Raw genomic sequence first — 17882 nt, forward strand, 5'->3', positions numbered from 1 at the left:
TTGAATATTGTCCTCCAGGTTCATCCATGTTGCCACAAATGGCAGGATAGGATTTTCTTCTTTTTAATACTGAATAATAGTCTATTGTGTGCATACGCACACACACACAGATAGACACACAAACACCATTTTCTTTATTCATTCTTTCATTGCTAGACGTTTTTCTGGGCCCTGTAGCTTTTCTGGCTATTGTACTAGTGTCGTACTGAAGATGAGGCATGGACATCTTTTTGTTAAACCGGTTTCATTTACTTTTGATCTATATCCAGAACAGAATTCCTGAAAAAACACAACACAACAAAACAAAACAAAACAGTTGTTTTCTTTTTAGATTTTTGAGGATGTTATGAAGTTTGTGACCCCCCTGGGAAAAGATAGATAGATTCGATCCAGTTATAGTTAAAATACTTTTTAATTGCTGCTAGCAGGATGGATAATCTCTGGGCCAAATTTGAGACTGCCTTGAAGGAGGGGTTCAGGTCGTACAGCACTTTTCCCCATGTCCTCACAACACTGTTGTCCATTTGGTGAGCCATTTTAATATTTGTGAAGTGCTATCTCATCCATCGTAGTTTGAATTCTCACCTCTGTGATGGTGGGTGATATTTTTTTTCCATTGACCTTCTGGTCTTCTTTTGAGAAATATCTACTTAGATCATGGTCCAATTCTAGTCAGGCCTTTTTTTTTTTTTTGAGGTTAATGTATAATTTTGGCTAACTACTTCTCAGATGTATGGTTTGCAAGTGTATTGGGGGGGGGGCTGGTTTCATTGGTTGTTTCTTCACTCCCTTGGTTGTTTCCTTGGCTGTGTATACTACTTTTAAGTTGCAGAAATCTCACTCATAATTGATTTTTGCTTTTGTGGCCTGTGCTTTGGGATTTGGATTAAAATTTAAAAAAAAAAAAAAGAATAAGCATCCAGATCAATATCACAAAGATTTTCACCATGTTTTCTATTATTGTCCTTAAAGTTTAAAGTCTTAAGATAAATATTGAGTTTATTTTTATGTGGTATGCAGGAAGGGCATTAATTTCTTTGTTTTGCTTATGGATATTCACTTGTTTAGTGACAAGATTATCTTCTGTAAAGACAAAATGACTGCGAAAGCACGTGTTTATTTATTTTTTATTTTATGTGCATTAGTGTCAGATCCCTTGGAACTGGGGTTATAGACAGTTGTGAGTTGCCATGTGGGTGCAAGGGAATTGAACCCAGGTACTTTAGAAGAGCAGACAGTGTGCTTAACCACTGCGCCATCTCTCCAGCCCCTGAACACATGTGTTTATTACTGGGAATTCTAGTCTGTTCCATTGGTTAATATGTTTGGTTTTAGTCTGGTACCATGCTGTTTTGATTACTGTGGATTTAAAGTCAGGTAGTCTTATACTTCTAGATTTCTTCATCTTAAAAAATGCTTTCTTTTTATTATTTTGAGTTGTGTGTATATGTGCATAAATGCAGGTGCCCTATGATGCTCTAGGCATCGTATCCCTTGGAGCTGGAGCTATAGACAGCTATAGACTCCTGGAATGGGTGCTAACTCCAATCCTCAGAAAGAGCAGCCTGCACTATCTCTCCATCCCTCATTATTGAATTTGATTTGGTGATGTTTTCTTGAAGAGTTCATATCCAGCGTCATCAGGGGTATTACTCTTTAATTTTCATTTACTATATACAATGCTTTTTGTTTGGCTTTGGCATTTGGGGAGATTTTGGAGTCCTAAAATTGGTATTTCTTCAATTTTGTGGGGAGCCGGTAGAGGGGGCCCATGCCTGTAATCCCAGCACTCAGGGAGGCAGAGGCAGACAGATTTCTGTGAGTTCGAGGCCAGCCTGGTCCACAGAGCAAGTTCTAGGACAGCCAAGGCTACACGTAGAGATCCTGTCTTGAAAACCACACAGAACAAGCAAAAATGAAAAGAGAGAGAGAAACAATCCAGCGGATACCACAGAACCACAAAGGGTCCTAGGAGAACCACCACCCACAGCTGTATACCAAGAAACTAGAGAATAATACATCTGTGGGCCCAGACGGCCTGCCGACTGACGCACAACAAAGCGTGTGAGATAATCTGAACAGACCGCTAATGAACAAAGAGAATGAATCAATAATGTCCCTCCTAAAACAAACACCTAGAATCTGATGACTCCACTGCATGTGTGTGTGTGCGTGGGGGCATGTGTGTTCTATGTGTTTCTGCGGATTTGACATACAGTCTTGAACCCTTCCACTGAAGTTATAGCCTCAGCCCCACTGAGTTACATTTATTTATTTATTTTTACCTGCTTTTATTGAGCAGCTGGGATTGCACATCATGTGCTCCCCGTCACCACCAAGCTTGTCTGGGAAAGTCTTTATTATTATTATTACTGAATTTAAAGCTCTCCAAATTATTAAGGACTCAATTCAGATACAGACCACAAATGTCTAAGCGGTGTGTTCCTCTGTTCAGTCAGAAAGAGCAAAAATACTGGGTAGAATGAAGGCCAGAGAGGAGAATGGATGACCCTGTTCTGACCCTCCACTAAGTTAAATTCGACTAGGCCATGTTTTTTTAAGGCACAGTTTTTATTTTCTGAAGCAACATTTTTCTTATCAGATATAACTTCAGGGCTATGAACCAATGGCATATGACAAAGGGGAAAAAACTTAGTGTTTTTTTTTTTTCCTCTCTCTTTGGGACATATAAAAAATTATGTCCCACTCCCTAGCTGGTTCATTTCAGGAAATGCTTCTTGGAGAATTCCAGATGATAGCACGTTTCCTGGATTGATCGCTCTGTCCATAGGATGCAAACTTACTGGCCCTTATTCTACTTCTTCTTTGAGGGATAAAGAGTCCTTGTCTGCTGCTGCTGCTGCTCAAAAGCTGCCCAATAGACATCAGCTCTGTGACCTGTCCTCTCTGCTGAAAGCCAGCTGAGACCTGGGGTTCTGTCTCCAAGCATGTGATAACACAATCACTTTCCTTTCAACGCTTCGGCCAGGAGCTCTCCCCTGCCAAGAACTGAACGCTTTAATTCTGTGATTCATCAAAGCTGTTCCCTATACATGGTGTCAAATAACCCTTCTTTTCAGGAGGTCTCACCCAAAAGCCTCACAGACCGCAGGATGAAAGCGAGTGGCATGTACATGGAGGGCAGGAAGAACAAAGGAGAAACACTTTCAAAGCCGAGTCACACGTTACATAAGGCCTTGTGTTAGAAAATCCATGACCCATAAAACATTCACCTACTTTGTGAGGTTTAAATAAAGCAGAGTGGTGTTCCTTCCTAAAGAACTACTTTCTGTCAGAATTCCAGTTATTCTATGACTCAGTGGGTATGTGTCTCGCTTTTTAAAAACTCTTTTTTTAAAAAAAATATTTTTGGATAAGAATGAAGAAGTTTTCATATGAAGTTTGTAAAGGAAAAGTTTATGTAACAATGCGCTGCTTCATCAAACACATACACATTTTATTTTATGTTTGAATAAATGTTTTAAACGATCTTTTAAGAATTGAGGCTTACCCATAAAGGGGAGGGTCATTTTCTTTGGTCCATCTATCCGAATGGGCAGTGATTCATTCCTGTCTAGAAAATGATTGACGTCTGTGGCAAGGATGAGGGTAAAATATTTCTCCTTACTTGGGTGTTAGGATAAAGCCCACCAGATAAGAAGACTGATCCATTAATGTACACATGAGAGGCGTTTCCCCCGCTTTTCACACACCTTGTCTCTAGGCCCTGTTAGATCTCGCCTGCAGCAGAGCCTGGCGAGCTGCTCGCCTTGTAGACCTCCCTGGGCCCTCAGCTAGACAGCCTTTCCCAGAGTCCCAGCTGCTTCTGCAGCCCCTGACCACTCCTGTTCAATGGTGTATGTTCAGGTACATCAGGCATTCATGCTCCTCTGACTTGAGAGTTCTGTGCGATTCTCTCTCCTCAACAGTCCTCTAAAGAGAGCTGAAGTCACAAAACAAGTGGCAACATGCCAGTCATCCATGGGCACATGGCTGTGAACTTTGAGAAAGCGAGAAACAAAATTTTGTCATCCTAAATGGCTAAAGTTTGAGTATTTGCGTCGTCATTTTAGCAGCAGCTCCCAACGCATTACCATTGGCCTGCTCGTCTATCTTTGGGCCCCCCGTTCTTGTTTCTATTTTTTGTCATGATGGGCTCCCCCCTGACCACGCCCCGTGTGTGTGTGTGTGTGTGTGTGTGTGTGTGTATGTGAGTGTGTGTGTGTGTATGTGAGTGTGTGTGTGTGTGCGTATGTGTGTGTGTGTGTGTGTGTGCTTGTGGTGCCAGAGGTTTATACTTCGTTCCTTCCCTAGTCACTCTCCCTTCAGTTACACTGGCTCGCTATCAGGCTCTGGGGACTCCACCCAGGCAGGCTTGAACATCCAGATGTGTGCCACTGGGCCTAGTTTTCACATGAGTGCTGTGGATCTGAACTCGGGTCCAAATATTTTCACAGTAAGCATTTTACCCGTGCGATCATCTCTCCTTCGTGACTAAATGAAGGTTTCTGGAGGTGGATGTAGGATTAAAGCCTCTGCTGTGTTGTAATGATAATCAGGCTTGATTAATTAGGAGAGAAAGTTTAACCAACTCAACTTTTTAAAAAGCTTACAACTTAAATACTGAAAGAGACTTTTGTTGAAAAACTGTTTGTGTGGATCGTAACACAGACAATGTGATTCCCTTGTGGGAACCACAGCAACTATGGCTATCTCCACGCAAATGAGCCAGCAGACGTGTTCAGCACAACCCTGAAGCAGGAGCACCAGTGTAGACAGAACAGTGTTAGCCAGGGTCACTGGGCTGACCCTGATGGCTATGTGGCTTGTGGACATTGTGGCCTGTTGTCAAGCTGTGGGGGAAGACATCAGAACGGGAAAGGCGTCAGAACAGGGTGTGACTGGACAAGGCCTCCAAAAGAATTCAAGTTTCAAGAGAGCTTTAAAGAGCAAACACAGCTCCCAGCTAAAGTTGCAGTCTGACCTTGCTCAAGACCTTGCAACCACATTCTTTCAGCTCTGCGCAGTAGTTAACCCTTTCTCCTCCTTGCCTCTAGCCCCGAGATAGAAGCTCTGAAACTGGGTTCAAGGTAACCCCATTCAAAGTCTACCTCAAAAAAAATGGACCCCTAAGCAAATTACTCTAGAGTTAAGTAGAGACACTTAATGCTACTGTGCTCTGCAAATTGTGTTTTGACATAGGAATTTGTTTTTGTTTGAAAGTGGGGAGACCCCCACAGCCTTCCAGGTTTCAGACCCTCAAGTGAGGTTTCGTAAGAATCCACATCAACTCCTAGTTTTAGTCTCACCAACGCCCAGTGCTGTCCTCATCTGATCTATAGCACGTCACTTCCTGAGTACCCCACATGGTCCCACTCAGATCCCACCATCTTCCCTTGCTGGATGTCTCATAGACACCTCCTCCAACTATTCCCGGAATAAACCACATCACCCTGCCCACTCTTCCTTCTTAATTGTTGACATCACCATCTTCTTGATGATTCAGCATAAAACTCTGAACCTCGCTGAACTCTGTTATCAACTTTCTCCACGTCTAGCCAGTCCTGTTGGTAAGCTGTCCTAATTACCTCTTAAGAATCTTCTTCCTCTCCATCCCCATCACCCCTGCCTTGGTTTGGGATCTGGTCATCATCCACCATTACAAGACTCCAATCAACTCTTAGAACACTCTGCCTGACTGTTGCCTCTAAATTACAGCAGAAATTATAACAGTTGCTATTTAGTTGCAACTTTGTAGTTAACGAGCTGCTTACTTGTATATTTTCACACTTAAATCTCATAGTATTCTATTTTTAAAGCTCTCTTAATACTATATTTGGATAATTTCTGAGATTTTCACTCAATGTATTTTGATCCTGTTCACCTTTCATTCCTCCCCCTAATTCCTCTCAGATCCTCAGCACCTCCCCACCCCTCCTCCTGCTGGCTGTTCCCCTGCTCTCTTCTTAAACATGATCAACACAGTCAGTTTGATCCAGGCCTCCATTGAAATGTGGTCAGCCAGCAGGGGCCACACTGACGCTGCCTGTGGTCAGCCTAGCAGGGGCCACACTGACGCTGCCTCCTGAAGAAGTTTACTGTTCCTAGGTAGGAGTGGAGGCTCCTGAGCCCCTCCCTCACTCGATGCTACAATGTCCACGAGGCTCAATCTTTGGCAGGTCTTGTAGAGGCAACCGCAGTGCTGTGAGTTCTTAAATACAGGCCCTGACGAGAAGACACTGGTTTTCTCTGAACCGCCTCAGCTCTTGGCTCTTGCAATCCCTTTGCCCTGTCTTCTGTCATGGTCCCTGAGACATTGTGGAGGAGGCGTGTGATCCAGATGTAATATCCAGACACTTATTCTCTGCACTTTGACCATTTGTGAGTGTCTGCATTAACTTTGTCTCTTCTGTGGTCTGGGAGCTGTACTAGTTTGTGAGTACAGAGAATCGAATAATAGGAGTAGGCTCACCCCAGGAGCCTGAGAGCTCCCCAACCAGTACATCTCAGAGCATTCTAACAAGAAGATATTGTCCTTATTCTAATTTAAAACAGGAAATTGAACACTAGGCCTTCATAATAAACAATATAAAATTAAAAAAAAATAAAACAGGAAATTGAGCCTTAAATTATTGCACTGAACAAGCAGTCTTACAAAGACACAAAGGGCTGAGATTTGAAGCCAGTCGTGAAGACTCTGTGTCTGTGGATGACCCCTGAGGCACACTTCCAAGTAGGCATCACCAATGCCTTTAGGAGAATCCCAATGCTGTCAGTCTGGAGAGGTCTTCCCAACTGTGCCTTAGAGCTCTCTCATGGGTGCATAGTACAGCTTGAGATGGAAATCACATTCTGGTGTGAAACCTTGGATCAGCTGCACAAGGTCTCTCAGCCTCAACTTCTCCATCTGCAGAAGCTGCCCGCCCCCGCCCCCAGAACATGGGCCTTGAACAAGGCAGGGTATTCGATGCTCTCCGCACTTTGCCTGTGCTGAAGTGCTTAGTACTTCCTGATGTTGGTACCAACTTAACAGTCTCATTGTGCTGTTCAGTCTTATGTCAACTTGACGTAAGCTAGAGTCATGTGTGAGAGGGGAATGTCTCTCAGGTTGGGCTGTAAGGCAAGCCTATAGAGTAGTGATTCTCAACCTGTGGGTCTCGATCCCTCTGGGGGTCACGTATCAGGCATTTTCATTGAGATTCATAACGGTAGCCAAATTACAATTATGAAGTAACAAGAAAACAATTCTGTGGTTGTGGGGTCGCCGCAGCATGCAGAACTGTATTAAAGGGTAGAAGCACTAGGAAGTTTGAGAACAATTGCTGAGGAGCACTTTCTAATTAGTCACTAATGGGGGAGGGCTCCACCCATTGCAGGTGGTGCCACACCTGGGCTGGTGGTGCCACACCTGGGCTGGTGGTCCTGGGTTCTATAAGAAAGCAGGCTGTACAAAAAGCACAGGGATAAATATAGAGCAGAGATTGAGGGAATGTCTAACCAATGCCCAACCTGAGACCCAGCCCATGTGAGAGAGCCAACCCCTGACATTACTAACGATATATATGCTAGACAGGAGCCTAGCATAGCTGTCCTCTGAGAGGCAGCAGATCAAAATGGATGCTGAGACTCACAGCCAAGCATTGGGGGAAGTGTAGGGAGTCTTGTGGAAAAGCATAGGAGGGACTGGGGGGAGGAATAGAAGGACCTGAAGGTGACAGGAGCTCTACAAGAAGACCAACAGAGCCAACTAATCACGGTCCAAAGGGACTTGCAGAGACTGAAACATCAACCAAGGACCATGCATGGACTGGACATAGGTTCCTTACACATAGGTTCCTGCCCATTGTAACCAATGGGCAGCTTGATCTTCATGTGGGTTTCCTAGTAAGGGGAGCAGGGGCTGTCTTTAACATGGACTCTGTTCCTGCTTTTGATCACTTCTCCCTGGTGGGGCTGCCTCACCAGGCCACAGGGGACGAGGATGAGTTCAGTCCTGATTGGGACTTGATAAGCTTGGATAGGTGAGTGAAGGGTGTTTTGAGGAATAGAGAAGAGGGATGGGGAAGAGAGAGGGGGCTACTATTGGGATGTACAGTGACTAAATAAATTAATTACTTGAAAAAAAAAGAAAAGGAAGGAAGGAAGGACAGAAGGAAGGAAAGAAGAAAGAAAGAAGGCTGAGCAGGACATGAGGAGCAACCCAGCACACAGCACTCCTCCATGGCCTCTGCATCAGCTCCTGCCTCTAGGTTTGAGTTCTTGCCTTGGCTTTCCTCAATAGACTCTGGGTTTGTAACCCAAACAAACCCTTTCCTGGTCAAGTTGCTTTTGGTCAAAACAACAGTAATCCTAAATGAGACTCATCCCACCCCATTTCCTTTCCCTCTTCTACCCACAGGCAGACCAGGTCACGATCTGTTTCTTTCTCTATGAAGCCTGAAATCATCATGACCAGCTCTCCCCCACAGCACCACAGGTATCAGCCTCTAGGGTTAGATACATGGTCCTGTAAGAAAGTCCTTAAGATCAGGAATTTCTTCTGAGGCTGGTCAGTGAGTCTTCAAGAACATCCCTGCCCATAACAGACTTGAATTGCTCTTCCCGCAAACTCTCCTAGTCTGGTTCTTTCTTGTTTATCATATCTTTGCACTGCTATTCTCTGACTCCTCCCACCTCTGACTGCACTTTTGTCCTTGAGGCACTTTCTTGCTCCAGCTAGCTACCCCCGATGCCTGACTCCATCTGGAAAGAGTTATCAGACCTTAGCTTCAGGCCAGCAATGTGTCCTCAGGCGTACGCTTTAGGGAAATGCACATCATCACCTCATTGAGATACTACAAACTCTGCCTAGGCAAATTATTCTTCATATTGAAGGGCACCACGGACATCATTGTTGGGATGTCATTTGGTACAAACTTTACATAAGGCAACTTGATAATATGTGTCACTCAAAATACATCTTTTGTTTTTTCAATTATAGGATAATATTTATTGTAACAATAATGTATACTACACAACATAATACAGTAAGTGAAAAATTATTTGTAATTAATATATAGTAAAATAAAACAAGAGAAATGTTTTGTAATACGCTTTTCTGGACTATGGATAAGTGGGGGTGGGAAGGAAGCAATCAAACAGAATGAGCTGGGTCCTGAGAAGTGCTTACTCAAGGCTCAAGTTCATAATCTAAAAGCATCACTTTGGGTGTCTCTGTTGGCTAATGGGGGCAAACTCATTATCTTTTTTGAAGAATTCTCATTTCTGGAAAAACCAGAATAATGCTATAAGTGGTTTGTAAAAATAGTTTTCAGTGTAATAATCAGGGGAGGGAAGGGGAAAGAGGAGCCCAATGTAGTTCTGGGAGTCAACTCCTCAGCTACACTGAAAACCACAGGCAGGAGAAGAGCTTGGTCCAGCCACATGCTGCTTCAGTCATCCTCCAGCGGTGGGTTTTGCAGAACACTATGAGTACTGGATGAGGAGGCTGTTCTGTTTTAAAATATGTCTTTTTAATATATATATTAATTACAGTTTATTCACTTTGCATCCCAGCTGTAGCCCCTTCCCTCATTCCCTTCCAACCTCACCCTCCCTCCCTTATCTCCTCCCATGTCCCTCCCCAAATCCACTAACAGAGGAGGTCCTCCTCCCCTTCCATCTGACCCTAGCCTATCAGGTCTCATCAGGACTGGTTGCATTTTCTTCCTCTGTGGCCTGATAAGGCTGCACCCCCCCCCCCCTTAAGGAGAGGTGATCAAAGAACCAGCCACTGAGTATATGTCAGAGATGGTCCCTGTTCCCCTTACTAGAGACCCCACTTGGAGGCCTAGCTGCCATGCCTCTGTGCAGGGGTTCTAGGTTATCTCCATGCATGGCTCTTAGTTGGAATATCAGTCTCAGAAGACCCCTGGGTCCAGATTTCTTGGTTCTCTTGCTCTCCTTGTGGAACTCCTGTCCCCTCCAGGAAATGTTTAATGTTGTTAGTCATCAGGGAAATGAAAATCAAAACAACCCTGAGATTTCACCTTACACCCATCAGAATGGCCAAGATCAAAAACTCAAGTGACAATACATGCTGGAGAGGATGTGAAGAAAGGGGAACCCTCCTCCATTGCTGGGGGGGGGGGGAAATGTAAACTTGTACAACCACTTTAGAAATCAATCTGGCGCTTTCTCAGACAATTAGGAAAAGCGCTTCCTCAAGATCCAGCTATATCACTCCTGGGCATATATCCAAAAGATGCTCAAGTATACAAGGACATTTGCTCAACCATGTTTGTAGCAGCTTTATTTGTCATCGCCAGAATCTGGAAACAACCCAGATGTCCATCAACTGAGGAATGGGTACAGAAATTGTGGTAGATTTACACAATGGAATACTACTCAGCAATTAAAAACAAGGAAGTCATGAAATTTGCAGGCAAATGGTGGGATCTAGAAAAGATCATCCTGAGTGAGGTATCCCAGAAGCAGAAAGACACACATGGTATATACTCACTTATAAGTGGATATTAGACATATAATATAGGATAAACATACTAAAATCTGTACACCTGAAGAAGCTAAGCAAGAAGGAGAATCCTGAGTAAAATGATCAATCCTCATTCAGAAAGGCGAAAGGGATGAACATCGAAAGATGGAGAAAAGAGGGAACAGGATGGGAGCCTACCACAGAGGGCCTCTGAAAGACTCTATCTACCCTGCAGGGTATCAAAGCAGATTCTGAGACTCATAGCCAAACTTTGTGCAGAGTGCAGGGAATCTTATGACAGAAGGGGGAGATAAAATACATCTTTTAAAACACAATTGTCTTTTCAATTCAAATAGTCTCCTTACACCCATACACACACACACACACACTGTAAAAAAAAAAAAAAAAAAAAAAAAAAGAAAGTTTGTGAATTGAGTAAAGTATCATTTCTTTAAAAAGGGGCCATGCATATTTGGGGATCCTGCTCTCTAAATAGGGTGTGCCTTGGCACATAACAGAAGAGGAATGTGCAAACGCTTATGGGGAAGGACCGCTTTCCTGGATCCTTTCCCCTGCTCCACTATAGGACAAAGCAGAGTCAATGGGACAGCTAATGATTTGAGCCAGAGGTCTGAAGAGCTTGGATGGGGTGAAAATGAGGGAGAAAAAGAGGGGTATGAGCCCGGCGAGTTCTGTGGAAGAGAGGGAGGAAGGATTGAGGGAGCCAGAGGGGTCAAGGACACAACAAGAAGACCTATAGAGTAAACTAACCTGGACCATGGGGGCTCACAGAGACAGACCTTCAAACAAAGAGCATGGGTGGGCTGGACCTAGGCCCCTTACATATATGTAGCAGATGTGCAGTTTGTTCTTCATGTGGGCTCCCTAGCAATGGGAGCAGGGGCTGTCTCTGACTCTGTTGCCTGCCTTTGGATCAGCTTCCCTTAGCTGGGCTGTCTTGTCTGTCCTCAGTGGGAGAGGATGTGCTTAGTCTTGCTGAGACTTGAGGTGCCAGGCTGAGTGCCTCTTGGGGGCTTGCCCTTCTCTCAGAAGAAGGAGAAGGGAGTGTATGAGGGTGGGACTGGGAGGAGGGGAGGGAGGGGGCTGGGATCAGGCTGTAAAGTGATTAAATAAATGAAGGTTGGGGAAGAGGTACTTCTCGGCCCATCTGAGTAGACAAGTTCCAGGATCCAAAGGATACTCTCTTGTGCCACCTTCTGAGCAGCACATATAAATGCATTAAACAGAGATCTTGTTCTCATGGACTGTACTTCTGCTCTTTAAATGGTTAGTATACAGGTAAGAGTTTCCTAACAGTATTCTGCTATATTCACGGACTGGTGTCTAGCCCGGTAGTCATCAGAGAGACTTCATCTAGCAGCGTCAGGGCAACAGATGCAGAGACCCACAGCCAAACATTAGGCAGAACTTGGGAAATCCTGCCAAAGATAGGGAGGAAGGACTGCAAGAGCCAGAGGTGTCAATGACACCACAAGAAAACCCACCGAATCAACCAGCCTGGGCCCATGGGGACTTGCAGAGACTGAGCCGATGATCAGGAAGCCTGCACGGGACTGACGTGGGCCCTCTGCAAATGCACAGTTGTATAGGGTTGTCTTCCTAACAGGGATGTCTCTGACTCTTCTGCATGCCCTTGGGACCCCTTTTCTTATACTGGGTTGGCTGTCTCATCCAGTCTTAATACATGAGAAGGCGCCTAGTCTTATTGCAACTCGATATGCCACGTTTGGTTGATGTCCGTGGGCAGAAGAGGCCTGCCCTCTTCTGACTTGAAATGGAGGAAGACTGGGGGTGGGCAGAGGGAGGTAGAGGGAAGAGACTGGGAGGAGTCAAGGGAGGAAAACTGTGGTTGGGGTGTAAAAATAATAATAAGAGTTTAGGGTGGCAAATAAGGAAAAGGCACAACATTGAAAGATGGTTCGAGAAAGTGTTTTAATGTTTGCTAACATGAAGAGAAATTTATGCAATATATGTATACATCTGAATGAGAAATGCAAGGGGAAAAAGTGCACAGTAATCTTATTTCTATAAAAGCCAATGCATACATCCATATCCATAGACAGACAAGCTGTGAAGTGAGACAGACTTTTAGGCACTGGAATTAGATATGATGCAACAGCAAATATACAAACCCCTCTCATAGAACCCTCATTCTCACAGGGAAATATGTGGCATAAAAATCTATAAAAATCAGTTAACTGGGTAATATCAAGTTAATTGATATATAAAGCTTGTACCGAATACTGTTCTCATGCTAGAGTTAAAATTTTGTGAACTAAGAAGCAGGCATGGCCTCTGCCCTGGCAGAGGTCTCAGTCTTTTGGAGGGCAGATAAAGCTATAAAACCTGTGGATATGAATATGTTATCACATATCCACATACGGATATCACATATGTGGATATGTGATAACAGAGATACAGGATCAATGGCCTGGGTCTGAGGTTCAGCAGTGGCATCCTTTGAGGCGAAATCAGACAAGTTAGGCAGCTGAAACAGGAGAGTTCCCCCATAACAAGACTATGATGGTTTGGAAGCTTCCCGTAGGAAGGTAAGCTGAACAGACAGACAGACAAGCTGCTGGATGGTTGTTGATTCACTCCAAGAATTTATTCTCTGTCTGTGGTGCTTAGAGTTTGAATGAATGGAATAGTAAAGAGAGGCAAGAATGGAGAAGGAGTATATTTCTGTAGTTCCTAAGACTTCTACAAAGAATATATATTATTTTGCAAGTTGAAGGACATTTAAATGTATATGAACTGTATACTTAGGGACAGAAAACAGTGTACTAAGGGTCAAAAATCATTAACTGATCTAGTACTGGAGAAGAGACGTGGACTTTTCCAAGGAAATCAGCAGACTTGGTGATGAGGCTTGGATGAGATTTCAGAGTCTTTGAGATTATTTTTTTTTTTACCTAGATGATCTGAATGATAATTTTTATAGCACTAAAGAGAGCTCTGTCTTTTGGCCACGCAACATAATTTTCTTATTTCCTGCTAAATCTTACCAGTGCTACTAATATATGTACATATGTTTGCATGTATAACCTTGTTATTGCACATGACTTGGACCTTTGAGTCTGCGGGTGGTGGTTTCTAAACTGGGCCGTGACCGCTTTGGGGCTCACATATCAGATACCCTGCATGGCAGACAGTTACATTACCATTCATAACAGTAGCAAAACTACGCTTATGAAGTAGCAATTAAATAATTTTATGGCTGGGGTCACCGCAACCTGAGGAACTCTGTTAAAGGTGGCAGCATTAGGAAGGTTGAGAACCACCACTGAGTCCTAGCCATGTTTAGGAGAATTCTGAGTCACACCGGCTGCATTTGCTGAGTAGGGTAAAAACCCAAATTATTTCAGTCCTAAGGGAGCTTTCCAGTGAGGGGCTTGCTGGTGACCTTGGGCCTCCCACAGCCCCATTCACTGCCTCAGTTTTCTGAGCCACTAGTGAGTGAGGTAAGTGGATACAGCATAGACCCAGTAAATCTCATGATTTAGGATATTAGCTTCCCCTTTGTAAAACTTAGCAGTATTCTGAAAATAGAGCAAAGACTGAGCCCTGAATACTAATAACGCTAATCCTACTGGCTTTACAGAGGAACGCCTGAAGCTGGACAGTAGGAGCAATGAAGCTGTTTGAGGCATACCTGGAGGTAACTTTTGATGAGCTAGGCAAAGAATATTCTGGAAGGAAAGGCTCTGCAGAGGAAAGTAGACAGAGCAAAGAGAGGGGACTGGAGTGGCTAGAGGGGGGAGGCTGTGTCCACAAAGTGCTGTTAGCCCTTTCCTCCGACTCATTATGCTTTAAAGTTTATTCCTCCAGCACACAGCACAGCTGGACAGTTCCTCTCTCCACTCCTCCCAGTACCCCCATGAGCCCCCAACAAAAATTTTGAGGGAAGGCTAGGTTGGGAGAGCTTTAAAGGCATCTTATCCCATTTGGCAAGGACTTAAGAAGACAAATCTCTGGAGGGGGAAGGGAAAATGCAACTGTTTGTTCTTAAAAACAGTACCAACATATCTAGAAACTGTATCAAGAAGTCTATTCTACAAAACAGAACTGGTGCTCCCCCTAGGAAGAGTATTATAGTGGAGTAGCATCCTGACTGCTAATCAAGCAACCCATAAACTATGATGTAGCAAAGCAAAGTGCCAATTTACTAACCACCTAAAACTCTAGGATGATTCTTAAGTCCTTCAAGACAGGCATGGGTGTAATATTTGCATAATTTTAAGAGACTTTAATATGGCAGAAGGTGAATAACCATAAAATAACCAGTGAAACATAAACTTAGCATCGAGTGTTAGTTATAATAGGAGAATTAGATAAAAATGATTGTATGCCTTCTCAGCACTTAAATGTGGTTTTATGAGGTAATAAATATAACTCTTCAAAGCACCATTCATGGAAGTTCTAGTTGCTGCTGTCTTGGGACTGGATGCATGTTCCTGAATTAAGTGTTGCTGAAAGCCAGTTGGTTAAACCTGGTCCTGCAAGGAACACAGTAGATATTACTTAATGCTTCTGTTATGCCATTGTTGACAGTGATAACAATTAAGATTTCGTTTTGGAATTCGGTGAATGGTACATTGTTACATCAAGCTTGGAGTTGAAGAGGGCTCTGAAAATAAAGGGTTGACTGAATGTGACCAATGCTACAATGTCTCCAAGCCACCAATCGTGTGGCCAGAGAGCAGATGGGAGAATGTCCTCAGGACCAAAGGGTAAGGGTGTTATATGGTGGTTTGGGGGAGAAGAGGTACACATGGTTTACCTTGAACCTACATAGGCTACATGTAAGAGGGTCAGGACAGCCTGAAATGGTCAGCTTGTCCATGAAGAGGTGGTTTGCCACTTCTTGCTTGGTTGTTCCTGAAAGCACAATGCCGTGTCATCTTGATGGACAGCCTTCAGCACATTGGAATGAGTGTGGGAAAGCCTTTGCTTCGTTGTTGATTGAGTTTCATGCTGTGCATTACAATGGACTTCTTTTGGATCTTTTATCCCTCTGTTCTCTGCCTGCAACTCAACCTAGGGTACCTCTGGACCCTCTTCCATGTAGAGAAAGAGAGGAGAGGTAAAGCACAACAGAGGCAAGCCACGACCATTGAATGTTAGAACTGCATTGACCCAGCCAGTCAGACCTTTCCTAAACATGATGGGCTCAGCTTTGACTTTTGAGTTGGGTCTCTCTGACTTCTAGATAATGGTCTGTTAAAGCCATGTAGTGATGACCTTGAGGGAGTCTCTAGAATAAAAGAACTACTCCGTGTATCGAACCGCATTTAGCTAACTACAAAATCCAACCCAAAACAAAGTCTCCCTCTGTTTGTTGCAATGGGAGAGGCCAAAGGCACAGAATACATGGATAAAACACTTTTCTTTTTTTTAACTGCTTTAACATTTTCTGCTTGACTCTGAGCAAATTCATTCTCTGATGTCACTCAATGTCAAACAGTTCATTCAAGCCTCTGCAGGCCTTTTCATAAGTTGTTCCTACTATATGGAAACCTTCAACCTTATTCTCCTCACTTTGCTCATCTTTTGTCTCAATTAAAGTAACTCTTTCATGTCCTTTCCAGGCCACTCAAACTATTCAGGAATGCTGACTTCATATTTCTATCCTTGTATTCCACAGAAATGTTACACTTCTGATGGATAGAATATTCCCTCCCTTAAACAATGCCTACATTATAATCTCAGAATCAGTAAACATGTTATAAAAGTGACTTTACAAATGTTAATGGGGTATAGAGCTAAGCAGAGAATTCTCAATAGAAGAATATCGAATGGCAGAGAAATACTTAAAGAAATGTTCAACATCCTTAGTCATTAGGGAAATGCAAATCAAAACAACCCTGAGATTTCACCTTACACCCATCAGAATGGCTAAGATAAAAAACTCAAGGGACAACACATGCTGGAGAGGTTGTGGAGAAAGGGAAAGCCTCCTCCACTGCTGGTGGAAATGTAAGCTTGTACAACCACTTTGGAAATCAATCAGGTGCTTTCTCATACAATTAGGAATAGTGCTTCCTCAAGATCCAGCTATACCACACCTAGGCATATATCCAAAATATGCTAAAGTAAACAACAAGGACATTTGCTCAACCATGTTCATAGCAGCGCTATTCGTAATAGCCAGAATCTAGAAACAATCTAGATGTCACTCAACAGAGGAATGGATACAAAAATTGTGGTACATTTACACAATGGAATACTACTCGACAATTAAAAACAAGGAAATCATGAAATTTGCAGGCAAATGGTGGGAACTAGAAAAGATCATCTTGGGTAAGGTAACCCAGAAGCAGAAAGACACACATGATATATACTCAGTCATAAGTGGATATTAGCCATACAATATAGGATAAACATACTATAATCTATACTCTTAAGAAGCTAAACAACAAGGAAGACCCTAGGGAAGATGCTCAATCCTCATTCAGAAGGACAAATACGATAGACATTGGAACCAGGAAAAGACAGGGAACAGGAGAGGAGGCTACCACAGAAGGCCTCTGAAAGACTCTACTGATTGAGATATAGAAGCAGAGGCTGAGACTCATAGTCTTTGGGCAGAGTGCAGGGAATCTTATGAAAGAAGTGGGAGACAGAAAGACCTGGGAGGGGACAGGAGCTCCAAAAGGAGACCAACAGAGGAAAAAAAAAAAACACCGGAACCCTGGGAGCCTTGCAGAGACTGATACCCCAGCCAAAGACAATACATCAATGCATGGAGAGGACCTAAAACTCTGGCTCAGATGTAGCCCATAGACTCAGTGTCCAAGTGGGTTCCTTAACAATGGAACAGGGACTGTCTCTGACATGAACTCAGTGGATGGCTCTTTGATCACCTCCCCCTGACAGGGAGGTGGGGGGCAGGGGCGGGCAGCCTTACCAGGCCACAGAGGAAGACAAGGCAGACAGTCCTAATGAGACCTGTTAGCCTAGGGTCAGAGGGAAGGGAAGGAGGACCTCCCTTGGGGAGGGGCATGGGTGAAAAAGAGGGAGGGAGGGCAGGATTGGGAGAAAATTAGGGAGGAGACAAAAGCTGGGATACAAAGTAAATAAACTGTAATAAATTTAAAAAATGTGAAAAAAAAAAAACCCAACGTGGATTAGAAAGAGCAGGGACCCGTGTCTGGTTAGCTGAGGGGCCCAGCCCTGGTGCAGTATGGAGAGAACCAGTGAAGTGAGGATGACAGGGTGGGGAAGCTGAGGACAGGAGGGCGGCCAGTTTCTGTAGGCTCCGTAGCCCAGTGAGCACATCCTCCACGGATTGTTACTATTATTTTAAGAAAAGCCTCACCATGTCCTGAAAAGCGCCATGTGCTCTCCGCTGCCACCTGCTGTTGTGGGGAAGGCCTCACAGTGG

Source organism: Psammomys obesus, unplaced genomic scaffold, assembly GCF_907164565.1.
Source record: "Psammomys obesus unplaced genomic scaffold, mPsaObe1.curated_primary_1811, whole genome shotgun sequence".
NCBI lineage: Eukaryota > Metazoa > Chordata > Mammalia > Rodentia > Muridae > Psammomys > Psammomys obesus.